We start from the raw sequence: 18,188 nt of genomic DNA on the forward strand, positions 1-18,188 counted from the left end.
GTCGTGTACTCATCAACCGCATTCCAAAAATACCCATATTGATGGGATTATAGAGGATTTTGCGTAACCGGAAGTCGCCATCTTGAATTTCAAAACGACACCAAACATCGATTTCCGTCGTGTACTCATCAACCGCATTCCAAAAATACCCATATTGATGGGATTATAGAGGATTTTACGTAACCGGAAGTCGCCATCTTCAATTTTAAAACGACACCAAACTTCGATTTCCGTCGTGTACTCATCAACCCCATTCCAAAAATACCCATATTGATGGGATTATAGAAGATTTAGCGTAACCGGAAGTCGCCATCTTGAATTTCAAAACGACACCAAACATCGATTTCCGTCGTGTACTCATCAACCGCATTCCAAAAATACCCATATTGATGGGATTATAGAGGATGTAGCGTAACTGGAAGTCGCCATCTTGAATTTCAAAACGACACCAAACTTCGATTTCCGTCGTGTACTCATCAACCCCATTCCAAAAATACCCATATTGATGGGATTATAGAGGATTTTACGTAACCGGAAGTCGCCATCTTCAATTTCAAAACGACACCAAACATCGATTTCCGTCGTCTACTCATCAACCGCATTCCAAAAATGCCCATATTGATGGGATTATAAAGGATTTAGCGTAACCGGAAGTCGCCATCTTGAATTTCAAAACGACACCAAACATCGATTTCCGTCGTGTACTCATCAACCGCATTCCAAAAATACCCATATTGATGGGATTATAGAGGATTTTGCGTAACCGGAAGTCGCCATCTTGAATTTCAAAACGACACCAAACATCGATTTCCGTCGTGTACTCATCAACCCCATTCCAAAAATATTCATATTAATAGGATTGTTGGCGATTTTGCGTAACTGGAAGTCGCCATCTTGAATTTGAAAATGGCGGTAAACATCTATTTCCCTTCTCTTTTCGTCATCCATTGTACATACATCTCATTCTATAATAAAATTCCATCATTATGAGAATCATATCTACATCAGATGCTCAAAAATAGTATCTTATAACATCGCTCATCTTTCTATCACTGAGCCATACATTTACAACTCATCTACTGATGGCACGACAAGCGATGCGTGTGCGATGTATTAATTCTATCCCTCTATGATCGTTATTTTCTATCGTTCAGTGATGGGCGGGAAGTCCATCAGTAAGTGAGCCTCACTTTAGGGTTGAAGGAATCAGTCGATTATATCTGCTCTTGGAGCTGATCGAAATCGGAAAACGAGCCTCAGTATTGATTTTTTGCCACCCTTGGTGGTGACCTCACCAACCCACCTCTGGCAAACGGATTTGCCGTGCCTGCTCCATTTATATCGGTTGCTTGTTGTTTCTCCATTTTATTTTATTGGGTCCCAACTCCGGGCCGCTATCTCCACTCGCTGCACATAGTCGCCTCTCGCGATCCCATGATTATCTATGCTGCCGAAAAGCAGCAGTGAGGTCATGCAAGGGTTGATACCATCTCTCATGGGGAGTAGTGTTCAGAGCCGGATCGGCGTAAATCGGGAATGCTTCAACCGAACCTAGTACCACCAACCAAATGATGGCGAGTTTCGAACGTACCCGGAGACCTGCCAGGGTTTTGTTGGAACGGAGGCAGCCATGCTGTTAGCCCACTCGCCATTTCAAGTCGGTGTCATCCGTCCTTACTCAGGGAGTAGAACAGCACGCCTGTCAGCCCTAAGTCGCCATCCTTTTCGTCATCCGTGTCCTGTCCGTTGCCGTTCGCCATGGCCAGTATACCATAATCAAGATGTTACTGGCGTCGATCCTGATGTGCCGGTTGGCACTCCGGTTGGGCTAGAGTGCTTTTATTGCCCAGATCTTAGATTATTGGAATCGTAGGATCTTAGCAGAAGCGGCACAGACTCGCTTCGTCGGAGCTGCTTTCGGAGTTATGGCTTTTTTTTGAGGTTCAGAAGAGCCCAATCTTAGCCTCACCATATCCTAGCAAAACTCCCCAACTCGCAGTAGGGCTGTGGGGGGGGGGGGTTCGTTAGGCCCCTAGACTCCTGTCCTTCCTGTCCCTGCTGCCCCCTGTATGTATGTATGTATGTATGTTTGTATGTATGTATGTATGTATGTATGTATGTATGTGTGTATGTATGTATGTATGTTTTTTTTTTTTTTTTTTTTTTTTTTTTTTTTTTTTTTGAGAGCAGTAAAAAAAATTTCAGAAAAACCCTGAGTGAGGAAAAATGTACAAAAACCCCATTGTCAGGGAACGGGTTTGGGCTGCCATCACCCGACCCGCTAAAAACCACTGCTCTTGCCCAGAACCTGATTCCTCCCCGGCACTACCTTACGGCATTACTTCGGGGAGGGGTTTTTATGTGCATAGCACGCACTCTAATTCAACTACTTACTAGTTCGTTTCTTCCGTAGGGTGACAGCCCCACTCCTCTACACACCACCAATTCTCTACCATCCACACAGACTGGCAAGCTCTGCATGGCAGTCGGAAAGCTGGCTGTGAGTCGAGGCTTAGTACTCCTCCCCTACGAGTACAGTCTGAGCGGCAAACTTCTGACTGTCTAATTCACCGAGCCCTGCGGCTCGCTTGTGCCGGTTAGCACCGCAACTCCCTTCTCGCACCATTCAACGCCGTTTACTCTTTGAGCACCAGACTTGTTCGCGAACTACTCGGTCTAGTCCCCGACGATGGACCTAGCCTACTCCGACGGAGAATTCCCCGGCGAGAGAAGTTCTCCCGAAACCGAGCCAACCAACCAGATGTCGAGGTCAGTTCGGCGATTCCGGTGGAGCAGAGCGTCCGGTTCGCTGATGCCCCGACGACCTGCGACTGGTGGTATTTCGTCGCGGTCTACTCAGTCTAGTCCCCGGCGGTGGATCTAGCTTACGCCGACGGAGAGTTCCCCGGCGAAGGAGGCTCCCCCGGTACCGATTCTTCTTTTGTTTTAGCACCACAATTTCATGAGCTCTTTGGCTTCCTCTCGTTCCGTTTCGCCCGATCTACTCGATCTAGTCCCCGGCGGTGGATCTAGCCTACTCAACGGGCCATACAGTAGGTGCTGAGGTCTATCCGGCGATTCCGGTTGGAGCGTAACTTCCGGTTCACCGGCGCCCCAACGACCCACTGCTAGCTCTGCGACGCGGTCTACTCGGTCCAATCCCCGGCGGTGGATATAGCCTACTCACGAGCTACCCGGAAGGATGTCGAGGTCGGTTCAGCGATTCCGGTGAAGCTTGACGTCCGGTTCCCAGGCGCCCCGACGACCCAACTCGGTGCTACATCACGCACTACTCAACTGGTCCCCGGCGGTGGACCTAGTCTACACAGTTGGAGAGTTCCCCGGCGGCGGAATTTCTCTCGAAACCCGATTTGCGGTTTCTTGTTGGTCTCTACGCCACTTCCTCTGCAACTCGGAGAGTATGCTCGAGACCACTCTGTTGACAGCGTCCCAGGTATGTTCGTCACGGCACATCTCTTCGACGATATTGTCCGCTGTCATACCAGGTATACCCCTACGAACTTCTTCGAATCTAGGGCATTCGAAGACCACGTGTTCCGGTGTCTCCTGCACGGTCGCACAACCCGGGCAAAGGGGTGACGAAGCATGTCCAAACCGATGCAAGTACTTCCGGAAGCATCCGTGCCCGGACAAAAACTGCGTCAAATGGAAGTTCACCTCTCCATGCTTCCTATGTACCCAGGCCGATACATTTGGGATGAGTCGGTGGGTCCACCTTCCTTTCTCCGCGTTGTCCCACTCCTGTTGCCATTTAGCCAACGAGTCCGCTCGAACCTGTCTCCTAGCGTTACGTGCATTTCTCCGCTGATAGCATTCCACGTCCTCCGCCAGGGTAATGCAGATGGGGATCATCCCGGCGATAACGCATACTGCCTCCGACGATATTGTTCTGTAGGCACTCGCGACTCGTACGGCCATCAGTCGGAATGTCCTGTTTAGCTTTTCACGGTTCCGCTTGGTTTTCAGCGCAGCACTCCAGGCAGGAACCCCATATCGGAGTATCGATGACGAAACAGTAGATAGCAGACGTCTCGTGCTGCTTCTCGGACCGCCGACGTTTGGCATGATTCTCGCTATTGCGTTCGTTGCCTTCGCCGACTTTCCACAGGCGTAATCAACGTGGTTGTTGAAGCTCAACCGGTCGTCGATTATAACTCCCAATTGCTTCAATGCACGTTTCGATGCAATCACGTGCCCTCCGACGTCGATCTGCATCCGTTGGACCGATCTGCAGTTACTGACCAACAACACCTCCGTCTTGTGGCGAGCTATTTGCAGCTTAACCCCGTTCATCCAGCTCTCGATCGCGTCTATTGTCTCCGTCACCGACACCTCCACTTCTTCAAGTGTCTCACCCATCACCGTTAGTGACACGTCGTCCGCGAAACCTACGATTTTCACTTTCCTAGGCAGCTGCAGCGTTAACACCCCATCGTACATCCCGTTCCAAAGGGTTGGACCGAGAATGGAGCCCTGAGGAACGCCCGCTGTGACACGCAATGACTTCTGTCCTTCGCTCGTCTCGTACAGTAGCACTCTGCTCTGAAAGTAGCTCTTCAGGATCTGGCACAGATAGTCGGGAACCCTCATTCTATGCAGCGCTGCAGCGATGGCTTCCCAGCTGGCACTGTTGAACGCGTTCTTCACATCTATCGTGACCACAGCGCAGTATCGATCTCCTCTTCGCTTCTGTTTAGATGACTTCTCGGCACTCTCGAGCACTATCCGAATTGCATCCACTGTCGATGCTCCTTTGCGGAAACCAAACTGCATCTTGGACAGTCCGCGCTCACCTTCCGTGAATTTCGTCAACCTGTTAAGAATGATCCTTTCCAGGAGTTTTCCGAGTGTATCCAGCAGGCATATGGGTCTGTACGAGGTCGGGTCGCCAGGTGGCTTCCCTGGCTTCGGCAGCAACACCAGCTTCTGGACCTTCCACATTTCGGGGAAGTTGCCTTCATTTAGGCACTTCTGCATCACTATCCTGAACATGTCCGGATATGCCAGGATCGCAGCTTTCAGTACCACGTTTGGTATTCCATCCGGACCAGGGGCTTTCTTTGGTTTTAGGCGCTTCGATGCTTCTACTAGCTCGTCGTTAGTCACTTGCCGATCCATGTTTGTTCCTTCTTCCTCGCCGTGCGGTGACGGTGGCCATATAGTTGGATCGTGCTTCGGGAAAAGACCCTCGACGATTATCTTCAGCTTTCTCGGACACATTTCGACTGGCGTCGTTGGACCCTTCATTTTCGCCATCACGACTCGGTATGCGTCACCCCAGGGATTGGCGTCTACTTCTCAGCATAGCTCCTTGTGGCACTCTGACTTGCTAAGTCTGATCTCCCGTTTTAGAGCGGCCCTAGCTTCCCGAAACGATGCCTTATGCTCTTCTCTATCTGGTTCCGACCTTGCTCTTTGGGCCCGCCTTCTGGCTCTGAGACAAGCAGCGCGTAACGTACTAAGCGTCTCGTTCCACCAGTAAGCTGGACGCCGTTTGTTGCGTGGTTCCAGTTTTCGCGGCATTGTGGCGTCACAAGCCGCCACAATCCTTCTTGTTAGGTCAGCCGCATCCACGTTCTCGGTCCCGCCGTTCGGCCGAAGTGCCTCAACAAAGAGGTCTTTGTTGAAGGCTTTCGTCTTCCACTTTCGTTCGCCGGTCACCCTTCTCTGTACTGCCGCGGGGTTCCGTTGGCCGATACGGTAGCGAATCTCCTGGTGGTCACTATGCGTATACGTTTCGCATACTCTCCAATCCATGTTCGCCGCCAATGAGGGACTACAGAATGTGACGTCTATGATGGACTCCCTCCCGTCTCTCCAAAATGTACTAACAGAGCCTTCATTGCACAATCGTACGTCTAACTTCGCTAGAGCTTCCTGCAGGATACACCCTCTTGTGTTGGTTACTCTACTGCCCCATTCCACAGCCCAGGCGTTGAAGTCACCACCAATGACTACCGGCTTCCGATCGATCAACTGCTCGGTTAACTGCTCCAGCATTAGGCTGAACTGCTCTACTGTCCACCTTGGGGGAGCGTAACAGCAACATACGAAGATGCCGTTGATTTTGGCTATCACGAAACCCTCATAGGAACGTTCTACCACTTCTTGGATAGGGAATCTTCCCATTACTTGTATCGCTGCGGTTCCTGATCTATCCGCCACCCAGTTACCGTTATTAGGGGGGACTTGATAAGGCTCTGCGATCAAAGCGACATCGCACATAGTTTCTGTCGTAGACTGCCACAACAGTTGCTGTGCGGTATCACAGTGATTCAGGTTTATCTGGGTCATCTCCATCACCGTTGGCCTGCAGTCGCCTTCTTGTACGCTGGGCATTTAAAGCCACCCGTCTGATGGTCGTTTCCTTCCGCTGGGGTGCAAAGCAAGCACTTCGGCCTCTGCGTGCAGTCTCTCGCAAGATGGCCCGTCTCTCCGCATTTCCAGCACATCCCGGATCTGTCCGGGCCTTTGCAAGCCCCTGCTAAATGTCCAAAGCCTAAACATTTGAAGCATTTCTCTGCTTGTTTGTTTACTCGTGGGGCGGCTCTCAGTAGGCATCTCGACCATCCAGCTGTAACCTTACCTACCTCCAGTGCCTTGTCTGCAGCGGTTACCGGTAAACGTATCATCGCTACCTGCGTTCCTCCGTATCCCTTCCTTAACCGGATCGTCATGTGCACCTCGCCCAGTTTGCACTGCTGCTTCATAGCACCTCTCAGCTCGTCTTCCGTCGTTATTTCGTCGAGGTCTTTGCACACGATTACCACCTCCGGGCTTAAGGCTTTAACTTCTGCCTTTCCACCCATTGATTTAGTTATAGTCTCCTGCAAGGCAGAGCTACTAGTCGTAGTATTCTTCTTAAGCTCGAGGAGCATCTCATTTTTTTGGGTACGCCTGACTCTTAACACGTTTTCCCCCAAATCTTTCAGCTCCGGGTCCTCTCTGACCTTTTTGAGCAGTGCTGCGTACGTAGTCTCGTCATTTGCTTTGACGAGCACGGCTTCTCCCTTAGGCGACGAGCCGAGGGTTCTGATTTCCTCTTCTGCTCCCCTTTTCGCTCCTCCTTTTTTTGCTGTTTCCCGCGTTTCTCCTTCCGACCTACAATGGTGCTCCAGCTTTCACCCTGTAAGGTGGCGTCCTTTTCTTCGGCAGCAACAGCATCCTCGAGCGTCTGCCTCTTTGACCCGCCTGGTCTTTCTTCTCCTGGTGAGGATCTTGTCCTCTTTGGAGTTATGGGAACTGGCGTATTCTCCACTCCAATCTGCCTCTCCTTACCCTGTTTCGGAGGGGCTAGGAGAATAGTGGCCTTAGTCGACGCGGATGCTCGCTCAGCTGAATCTGCCCTCTGCGTTGCCGTATCGTACTCTTTCACGGCAGACAGTAGCGCCTTCCGGATTTTGATGACCATCTCCTTAATGTCTTTGTGGACATTGTTTCTCATGTCCACGAACTTGTGGAGCTCCTCCACCAAGTGCCTCGCTAACACTATCTTTGGCGTTTGTGGGGTGTAGCTCCTTCCGCTCTGCTCCGGCTGTTTTTGTTGCTGCTGTTGCTGTTGCTTCGGCTTCCCCTCCTCCTGCTCTTGCTGGGTGACTTCAGCTACTATTGGTGGTGGTGACCTCACCAACCCACCTCTGGCAAACGGATTTGCCGTGCCTGCTCCATTTATATCGGTTGCTTGTTGTTTCTCCATTTTATTTTATTGGGTCCCAACTCCGGGCCGCTATCTCCACTCGCTGCACATAGTCGCCTCTCGCGATCCCATGATTATCTATGCTGCCGAAAAGCAGCAGTGAGGTCATGCAAGGGTTGATACCATCTCTCATGGGGAGTAGTGTTCAGAGCCGGATCGGCGTAAATCGGGAATGCTTCAACCGAACCTAGTACCACCAACCAAATGATGGCGAGTTTCGAACGTACCCGGAGACCTGCCAGGGTTTTGTTGGAACGGAGGCAGCCATGCTGTTAGCCCACTCGCCATTTCAAGTCGGTGTCATCCGTCCTTACTCAGGGAGTAGAACAGCACGCCTGTCAGCCCTAAGTCGCCATCCTTTTCGTCATCCGTGTCCTGTCCGTTGCCGTTCGCCATGGCCAGTATACCATAATCAAGATGTTACTGGCGTCGATCCTGATGTGCCGGTTGGCACTCCGGTTGGGCTAGAGTGCTTTTATTGCCCAGATCTTAGATTATTGGAATCGTAGGATCTTAGCAGAAGCGGCACAGACTCGCTTCGTCGGAGCTGCTTTCGGAGTTATGGCTTTTTTTTGAGGTTCAGAAGAGCCCAATCTTAGCCTCACCATATCCTAGCAAAACTCCCCAACTCGCAGTAGGGCTGTGGGGGGGGGGGGGGTTCGTTAGGCCCCTAGACTCCTGTCCTTCCTGTCCCTGCTGCCCCCTGTATGTATGTATGTATGTATGTTTGTATGTATGTATGTATGTATGTATGTATGTATGTGTGTATGTATGTATGTATGTATGTATGTATGTATGTATGTATGTATATATGTATGTATGTATGTATGTATGTATGTATGTATGTATGTATGTATGTATGTATGTATGTATGTATGTATGTATGTATGTATGTATGTATGTATGTATGTATGTATGTATGTATGTATGTATGTATGTATGTATGTATGTATGTATGTATGTATGTATGTATGTATGTATGTATGTATGTATGTATGTATGTATGTATGTATGTATGTATGTATGTATGTATGTATGTATGTATGTATGTATGTATGTATGTATGTGTGTATGTGCGGATTTGTTAACAAAATGTACACATCGGTTTCTCGGAGATAGCTGAACCGATTTTTACAAACTAAGATTCAAATGAAAGGTATAATATTCCCATAGGTTGCTATTGAATTTCATTTTCAACCGATTTCTTGTTCCGGATTACGAGTTGAAGAGTATAGTTACAAAACAAAATTTGTTGATTAGTCCACATCGGTTTCGGAATTTTGTGTGGATCCGAGTTCTGGTTCCTGAATTACAGGTTGATACGTACGATCACGCAGCAAATCCCGATTCTAACGAATTTTGCGATGAATGTAAAAAGGTGAAATTTTTTCCAAAATGTAAACACAACTGTTGAATTTGTAGATCTAGGTCCTCAACAGTCATTCAAAGTCTCTTTGGCCACACTGGCCACCATCGACGGATCCTGAAGCAACCAAATTCAGAATAACGGTTATATTGGTTTCTCGAAAATGGCTAGACCGATTTGATCAACTTAGTCTCGAATGAAAGTTGTTGCGTCCCCGGAAACTGATATTAAATTCCATCTCCATCCGACTTCCGGCGCCGGAGTTACGGGTTGTGGAGTGCGATCACATAGAAAACTCCGATTCAAACCGATACCGCGATGAATGCAAAAACGTGCTCTTATATATACTTACTAAGTGTAATAAGAATGAAATACATTTCCATAATGTTATATTGTGCGAACAAACTATTAAATCATAGTTTGGAGAAATGAGAAAGGCACAATTGCACCTCTAGGTGGATTAAAACAGGTTTTTAGGATAATATTCAGTGTCAAAGTAGTCCAGTACACTGGAAAGACCCATGATTTTCTGGAATCTAAAACTCTTTTACGAAAATACCGGACAGAGTCCACATGGACATCGTGGGTATGGGGGTAGGGGTACAGAGATTGTCCACGGAGAGGAAGGTGGGGGCCAAAGACCAAGGTATTTCTGTCCACGTGGTATATGATTGGCCCCAAATATAGAAAAGAAATCGAAGGCATCAGGAAAAATATCAATGGTATTACAATGAATTTCTAGAAAATAAATTTTTAGGATAAATAAATTTGGAACATAATATATAAAACAAAATAAACTCTTGCGTAGAAGAAATAGGAGTTTTGATTGCGCCACATCGTCTAACGAGCCCCACAGTCCCCTTCAGTGACGAACGATCGCAGACCCACTCCCTTCGTCCGTTCAGAGGATTGTGAAGTGACAATAAGAAATAAAGGTCACACTTCAATATTAGTTCCTTTGAGATAGGCAGCAGTCATTTCCTCGTGAGACATATAGTCGAGCAAGTCATTAAGTACACGATTTCATTAAAAATTAAATTAATCGTTTGTTCCTCGGATTCTTATATCGAAATTTGCGCTTGTAGGTATAAAAAATCAATGAATTGAACAAAAATACATATATACCGTTTCAAAATACCTTTAGGTACAAAAATACCCGCGAATGCACTCAATCAGCATTCCCTACATAACCTCTTAAATTCCCATACGGTATGAATTGAACTTAAAAGTAGATTGAAATCTGAGATTAAATATAATGCAGGTTAATCAGCTATACAACGCTGCTGGCGAACTAGTTTATAGTTAACCCTAGTCGTACGACTTGATGCTGAGACGAGATCTTCGACTCAACATTCATTACCCTTTTTAGAAGGTATAAATGTTGAGCATTCATTTTTCTACTACTGGTCCATCTTCAACAGCAAAAAACAGGCACTCTTGTGATATAAAGGTTAATACCAATTTAATCTCGTTTCTAAAACACGACACCTTATGTACGGTGCAGAAGCTCACGAGCAAGCACCTTTGCAAAACAAGAAGAGAGCGAGTGCATTCTTTCGCTACTTTCGCACACCGCGTACGCGAGAAAATAAACCCATAACAACGAGCCATGACAATCTCGTGATGCGGAGAGGCATTGCCAATTCAATCTATCAATTTCTTTGTTCCGATGCATTCCCGCTCAAGGGAAATATTTAAATCACTCATGCACACCCACATGTTTGCAAAATTCCCACTCGGAGGAACACAATCTTAATTTCACTCAATTTCCGAATGATGCCACTCGAGGTGAAAGCACTCCCATTTCCGGAATTGCACTAATACAAAAAAACTGCCCACTCAGAGGACGTACTTAAAACGCTAATATTTGACCACTCGAGGCCAAATCATTCCCACACAAAGGAATCAGTTATGAAAAGCTACTCAGGGCCAAATTATTCCCGCACAGAGGAAGCATCAGCCACTCGAGGCTGAGACACAACCGCCATTTTACTGAATTTCGGATAGTAAAATATTAGTTGCCGCTCGAGGCAAATATCTCTAAAAAACGCGACAAGTTGTTCAGGCTTGTACGCTCTTTTGTTCAGGGCAATGACATACTTACTCGGGAGCGTTTCTTGCGCCATTGTCGTGACCGGAGCTGTTGAAACACAATTTGCGTCCATTCTCGTCAACTTTCTTCCAAAATCTGGAGCTTGGTTGTCTGTCACAACAATCAAGGCTTGCTCATCTAAAATCGTTAAGTTAATAATATTTTTCTTTTCTACTCGCTTATATCCTACAAGTTTATATTCAGTATTCGTTAATCAATTTACTTATAGTTGTTTTATAATTTAAGAAATTTTGTAACTTGCTATTTGGATTAATCATAGCTGTGGTTTGTGTGATCAACGCGATAACTCTCGAATGGTCCAGTGCGACAGTTGCGATCGGTGGTATCACTTCAGGTGCGTTTAAGTGTCTTCAAGTATTGCTGATGTGGACTGGAACTGTCCATTTTGCGATGTCGCTAACAAGTCAAGACTACAGGCCCCCACAAACGACACCAATAAACCATTGGACCATCAGAATCAACTCCCACTCGACACTAGGTCGGTACGCTCACGAACATATAACAGTGTCTGTAGAAGCGAGTCTAAGAGGAAGGTGGCCTTGCAACTAAGGAAACTAGAAGAGGCTAAAACTATAGAACAGCGATACTTGGATAAGAAGTACGAGATCTTGAGCGAGTTTGGTAGTGGTTGGAAGACGAAGAAATTGAATCACTCCCCGATTCCATGACGAAGATTGAAAAATGGATAGAGAGCACAAATCATATCGGAGAAAGAGACGATTCCGGTTTACCTGTCGAAGGGAACGAAGGATCTATAAAGCACAACGTCAATCACGATGGATGCGATGAACCGCGTCCTAGGCTGCCCGGCCATTCATCCCGGCATTATCCGAGGTTACCTGTTACAAATCAATATGGCAGGCTAGCCAGACGACGAATTAATCAAAGATCTAATCTTCCGCTCGACTTCAACCCGGACCTAGGATCAACACCGAATGAAATGAACAGAATAAATCTGTCCGGCGAAGATACTATTTGCATTCTAAACCGAAGCCAGTTAGCAGCACGACAGGCAGTGTCAAAGGACTTGCCAGATTTTTGTGGAAATCCAGAAGACTGGCCCATTTTCTATTCAATGTTCAACACGTCAACTCAGATGTGTGGTTTTTCGAACGAAAATATGCTTCGCCTTCGAAAGTGCCTTAAAGCAAAAGCGCTGGAAGCGGTTAGATGTCGACTGCTGCATCCTTCGAACGTCGCTGCTGTTATCTCGACACTGAAAATGTTATACGGCAGACCAGAAACGATCATCCAGGCAATCGTTCGAAAGGTTCGAAGTCTTCCGCCACCCCGTATTGAGAACTTGGAAACCTTGGTTAACTTCTCACTCACCGTGGAAAATCTGTGCGCTACAATTCAAGCATGCGAAGTTGATGACTTTGTATACAATGCGTCGCTCAGGTACGAACTAGTCAAGCGATTACCAGCGTCTCTGAAGCTGGACTGGGCAAAGGCTTCCCGAGAAAATCTAACACCAACACTTCTGAACTTTAGTTCCTGGCTATACACAATAGCGGAAGACGCAAGTGTGGTAATGATGTCTGAGAAAAACGATACGAAATTTCGCGCCAAGAAGAACGGATATCTTAATGTTCATTTTGATGCCGAAGAAAATCAACCAGCTGCCACAATAGTGTCCAAGCAACTATCAATGAAGACCTGCGTCGTGTGCAAAGGGGATTGTCCATCTATAGCTAAGTGCAAGCAGTTTGTAGAATTCAGCTATAACTCGGGGTGGGCAACAATAAAGGAGTTGAAACTGTTCCGAAAGTGCCTCCGACGACACAACGGGCTATGTAACCAGCAAAGGCAGTGCGGTACAAACGGATGTACCTTTCTGCATCATCTCCTCCTCCACGGTAACGGTAAATCGGAAGTCGAAGTTGAGTCTACAAGCTCTAACACCGCTTCTAACTCCGGAGTAAACTTAGAGCATATGTGTAATTTGCACCAAGGACAGAGCAGTGAAATTTTGTTTAGATTTATACCCGTAATCTTCAAAAAATCAGTACTTGCCTAGGCGTTGTCTTAAATGGACCGGAGAAACCAGACGAACGGAAACTTCCTCTCAACGGGTCAGTATGCAAATCTCTGGATCAAAGCAGCCAACAAAAAGATTCGAACTAACAAATGTGCGAACAGTGCACCAGTTGCAACTCCGACCGCAAACAATTATCGTTTCAGAATTGCAAAAACGATTCCGCCACTTAGCAGGACTTCCAATTGAATCTTACCAAGATGCCCGTCCACAGATTCTAATAGGCGTGGATCATGCCAAGCTCAGGCACGTCATGAGAAGCCGCGAAGGGGAACTAGGAGAACCAATCGCCGTGAAGATGTGCCTTGTATGAACCGTCTATGGATGCATGACGAATGACACTCCTCTAGAACACGCGTTCAACTATCACGTCCCGGATATCTGCCCGTGTAATCAAGAAGGCGATGACCGTCTTCATAGGGCGATGAAAGAATATTTCTCTCTAGATGCCATGGGCATCATCAGTCCAGCAAAATCGCTTCTATCGGCAAACGATCAACGAGCCCCCCATTTGCTGGATACGCTAACTGAGCGAAAAGGACAACGGTACGAGTCAGTTCTTTGGAAATATGACAACGCGAGACTGCCTGATAACCGCCCAATGGTACTAAGACCTTGGGAATGTTTGGAACGTCAAATGAAAAACGATAAATTGCTTAGCGACGTTCTCAACGCGAAAATAGATGATTATTTATCGAAGGGCTACATCCGGAAGCTCACCAAGGAAGAGTTGAGTGATCAGCGACCCAGAACATGGTATCTTCCTGTGTTCCAAGTATCAAATCCAAACAAACCGGAGAAAACGAGATTGGTGTGGGATGGAGCCGCATCAGCTCATGGAGTGTCTCTTAATTCGGTATTACTAAAAGGTCTGGATCTTCTTATACTGCTATTAGACGTTTTGATTCGATTTAGGGAATACCGAACAGCTGTGGGCGGCGATATACGCGAAATGTATCACCAGATTCTCATGAAGGAAGATGATCAGAACAGTCAGCGCTTCTACTGGGGATCTAAGGACGGGAGCACGGAGGCTACCGTCTACACCATGCAAGTGATGACGCTCGGAGCCTGCTGCTCACCCAGCGTAGCTCAATACGTGAAAAACAAAAACGCAGAGCTCTACAGACGCCAATATCCATCCGCAGTACAAGCTATCATAAAACAGCACTATGTTGATGACATGCTTGTCAGTGTGGAGTCTGAAGAAGAAGCAGCAACACTTGCTCAAAACGTCAAGTGGATGCGAAGGGCGGATTCTAAATGAGAAACTGACTGTCGAATTCGATAGCTGTACTGACCAAACTGGGCGTGAATACTGTAGGCGAGAGGAGCTTGGATGTTGGATCGGAGACACTCACAGAGAAAATTCTCGGAATGTGGTGGAGCACTGTGAAAGACTGTTTCACCTTCAAATGATAAGGGGCTACTGCCCGGGCATCGTCGGCCAACCAAACGCGAAGTCCTACGGACCTTGATGATGGTGTTTGATCCGCTAGGACTCACTGCACATTTCCTGATGTTTCTCAAGGTGTTTCTACAGGAGATCTGGCGGTCTGGAATTGGGTGGGACGAGGAAATCAATGATCAACAGTTTAAAAAATGGCTGCAATGGGTGAAAGTGCTACCGAAGGCCGAGAACGTGGAAATTTCTCGCTGCTATCGAATCCTTACGTCCGTGGGAGCAGAAACTCAAATGCATACGATTGTTGATGCTAGCGAAAATGGTTTCGCTGTTGCTGTGTACCTGAGATATAAAGAAGGAAATTCCATTGAATGTGCCCTGGTATGCGCAAAAACAAGGGTTGCTCTGTTAAAATTTTTGTCCATTCCACGTTCGGAACTGTAGGCAGCCGTGCTGGGTGTTAGGTTGGCCAATACTGTTCAGAGAGTGCTTACAGTCAAAGTGCATCAACGGTTCTTCTATGTGGACGCAAAAGACGTATACTGTTGGTTGAATTCAGATCATCGAAGATACAGTCAGTTTGTGGCTGGAAGAGTCAGCGAAATGAAAGTACAGAGACGCACGAATGGTTTTGGATACCCTCAAATGCTAACGTTGCTGACGAGGGAACTAAGTGGAAGGACATCCCCGAGCTTAACCCTACTGGCCGGTGGTATCGTAGTCTTGAGTTCCTGTGGAAACCACAACAGGATTGGCCTCTGGCATCGCGAAATTTTGGTACGACGGACGAAGAACTTCGATCTCATTTACTGGTTCAAACCGCTGTACTACCATCAGTGATACCGATAGAAAAATGTTCATGCTGGAAAAAATTGCTCCGTTGCACCGGCATGGTTCTCCGATATGTTAACAACTTAAGGCGCAAAATGGGAAATGAGCCTATCCTCAGTGGACCACTAGCACGCAACGAGTTGGTTCAAGCTGAGAGCTATCTGCATCGTATAGCTCAAGGAGATTATTACGCAGACGAGATAGCTGTCCTGATGCTGAACCGTGAAATGCAGAGCCAAGAAAGATCAATCCCGAAAAGCAGTTCAGTTTATTGGCTCTGTCCCTTCCTGGATGAGAATAACGTGCTCAGAGTTCGAGGTCGCACTTCCGACTGCAAGCTGATTGACCAAGATGCAGCAAACCATATCATTCTACCCCGCGATCACCATATAACTCTATTAATAGTGAGAAATCACCATCAACGGTTCAATCATCAAAACCACGAAATAACGGTCAACGAGCTACGAAAACGCTTCTCCATTGCACGGCTAAAAGCTGTATACAAAAAGGTTCCAGCAGACTGTCAACAAAGCAAAATCTACTGTGCAGTTCCGCGTGCACCAGCAATGGCAGATCTACCTGCAACACGCCTTGCTGCATATTGTCGACCATTCACATACATAGGAGTGGACTATTTCGGACCATTCACTGTATCTATCGGTCGTCGTACGGAAAAAAGGTGGGGTGTGCTTGCGACGTGCCTTACAACTCGTGCTATACATCTGCAAATAGCTCACACGCTGTCCACAGACTCTTGTGTCATGGCCTTACGTAACATAATGGCTAGAAGAGGAGTGCCAGAGGTTATTTGGAGTGACCGGGGTACCAACTTCCAAGGTGCTGATAAAGAACTGCAATCAGTGCTCCGAAACATCGATCAAGATCGGCTCATGGCAGAATTCATTTCAACGCACACCGAATGGCGCTTCAACCCACCTGCATCACCACACATGGGGTGAGCATGAGAGCGACTTATCAGGACCGTAAAGCAAAATTTGTCGAAGAAAGCATCCTCTAGAGTGACCACTGTTGAAGTGCTGGAAAATGCTCTAGCCGAAGTAGAAAATATTGTCAATTCCAGACCGTTGACAAATATTCCTATCGACGATGACGATTCTCCCGTGCCAACGCCCAATCACTTCTTGATCGGTTCGTCGAATGGCTTGAAGCCATGGGTACCCTTCGACGACAGTCCGATGGGCCTACAAAGTAACTGGAAACTTTCCCAAGCTATGACCAACTCGTTGTGGAGACAATGGCTTCGAGACTACTTGCCAACGATAACGCGTCGCACCAAGTGGTTCACTAACACGAAGCCTGTTTAACTAAATGACATCGTCATCATTACGGACCCACTGATGCCACGTTACTGTTGGCCGAAAGGAAAAGTTATAGCGACTAAACCCGGACCTGACGAGCAAGTACGGTCAGCGACAATGCAAACCATCAGCGGCATCTACGAAAGACCAGCAGTGAAGGTCACGGTGCTAGACGTTGGCGTTAATAGTAATGCACCTCGGATGAATCCATCGGGCATTCCGGGAGAGAGTGTTGATTGCGCCACATCGTCTAACGAGCCCCACAGTCCTCTTCAGCGACGAACGATCGCAGATTCACTCCCTTCGTCCGATCAGAGGATTGTTAAATGACAATAAGAAATGAAGGTCACACATCAATATTAGTGCCTTTGAGATAGGCAGCAGTCATTTCCTCGTGAGACATATAGTCGAGCAAATCGTTAAGTACACGATTTCATAAAAAATTAAATTAATCGTTTGTTCCTCGGATTCTTATATCGAAATTTGCGCTTGTAGGTATAAAAAAACAATGAATTGAACAAAAATACATATATACCGTTTTAGAATACCTTTAGGTACAAAAAAAGCAAATGCACTCAATCAGCATTCCCTACATAACCTCTTAAATTCCCATACGGTAAGAATTTTCGAACTTAAAAGTAGATTGAAATCTGAGATTAAATATAATGCAGGTTAATCAGCTATACAACGCTGCTGGCGAACTAGTTTATAGTTAACCCTAGTCGTACGACTTGATGCTGAGACGAGATTTTCGACTAAATAATAGTAGCATAACGAATAGCGAATTCACTAAACGTAAGTTTATATTCAATATTCGCTAATCAATTTACTTATAGTTGTTTTATAATTTAAGGAATTTTGTAACTTGCTATTTGGATTAATCATTGAAATAAAGTTCACAAAATCGGACGAATTTTCTCTGCTATCGGCAGCAAGGAGTATTACTTTAAACTAGCTTGATTATCCAACTCCATTGTGTGGGAAAATTAGTAAACTTGCAATATGAAAATCAAAATATATTCATTCTCATCGTTTCAGAGATTGGTGTGATAATTTATTAGTGATATGCGCCACCGTGCGGCATTTTTTCTAACGAGACTTACAGGTGACAATATCAGATTGCACCATCTCTTGCCATTGTACCGATAGGTGCATTATATTGAATTAGTTTTGCTCATTGACGCCACCATGCGGTTCAATTTAGCATTTCTCAAACGAGAATATAAGTTTATTTAATACTCTACAGCTTCGTAGAACATCAAACTGATCTATTTCTTACCGTTGTGCATATAGGAGTACTCTCTTTACATTGTGTGGCCACCATGCAGGGAAGTCCTAACACTTTCAAGTGAAAACTGAATGTCCATTTATTCCTCTATAGCTTTATGGAACGTCATAA

At 46.4% G+C, this 18,188-nt stretch overlaps 1 protein-coding gene across 3 annotated transcripts in view; it reads right to left on the bottom strand.

Moving 5' to 3' along the window:
- LOC131683153 (uncharacterized) overlaps nucleotides 1–18,188 on the bottom strand; it is a 529,082-nt gene that overhangs the window by 199,069 nt on the left and 311,825 nt on the right. The gene's annotated exons all lie outside the window — the stretch shown is intronic.

The sequence above is a fragment of the Topomyia yanbarensis genome, chromosome 2 (assembly GCF_030247195.1).
Source record: "Topomyia yanbarensis strain Yona2022 chromosome 2, ASM3024719v1, whole genome shotgun sequence".
Taxonomy (NCBI): domain Eukaryota; kingdom Metazoa; phylum Arthropoda; class Insecta; order Diptera; family Culicidae; genus Topomyia; species Topomyia yanbarensis.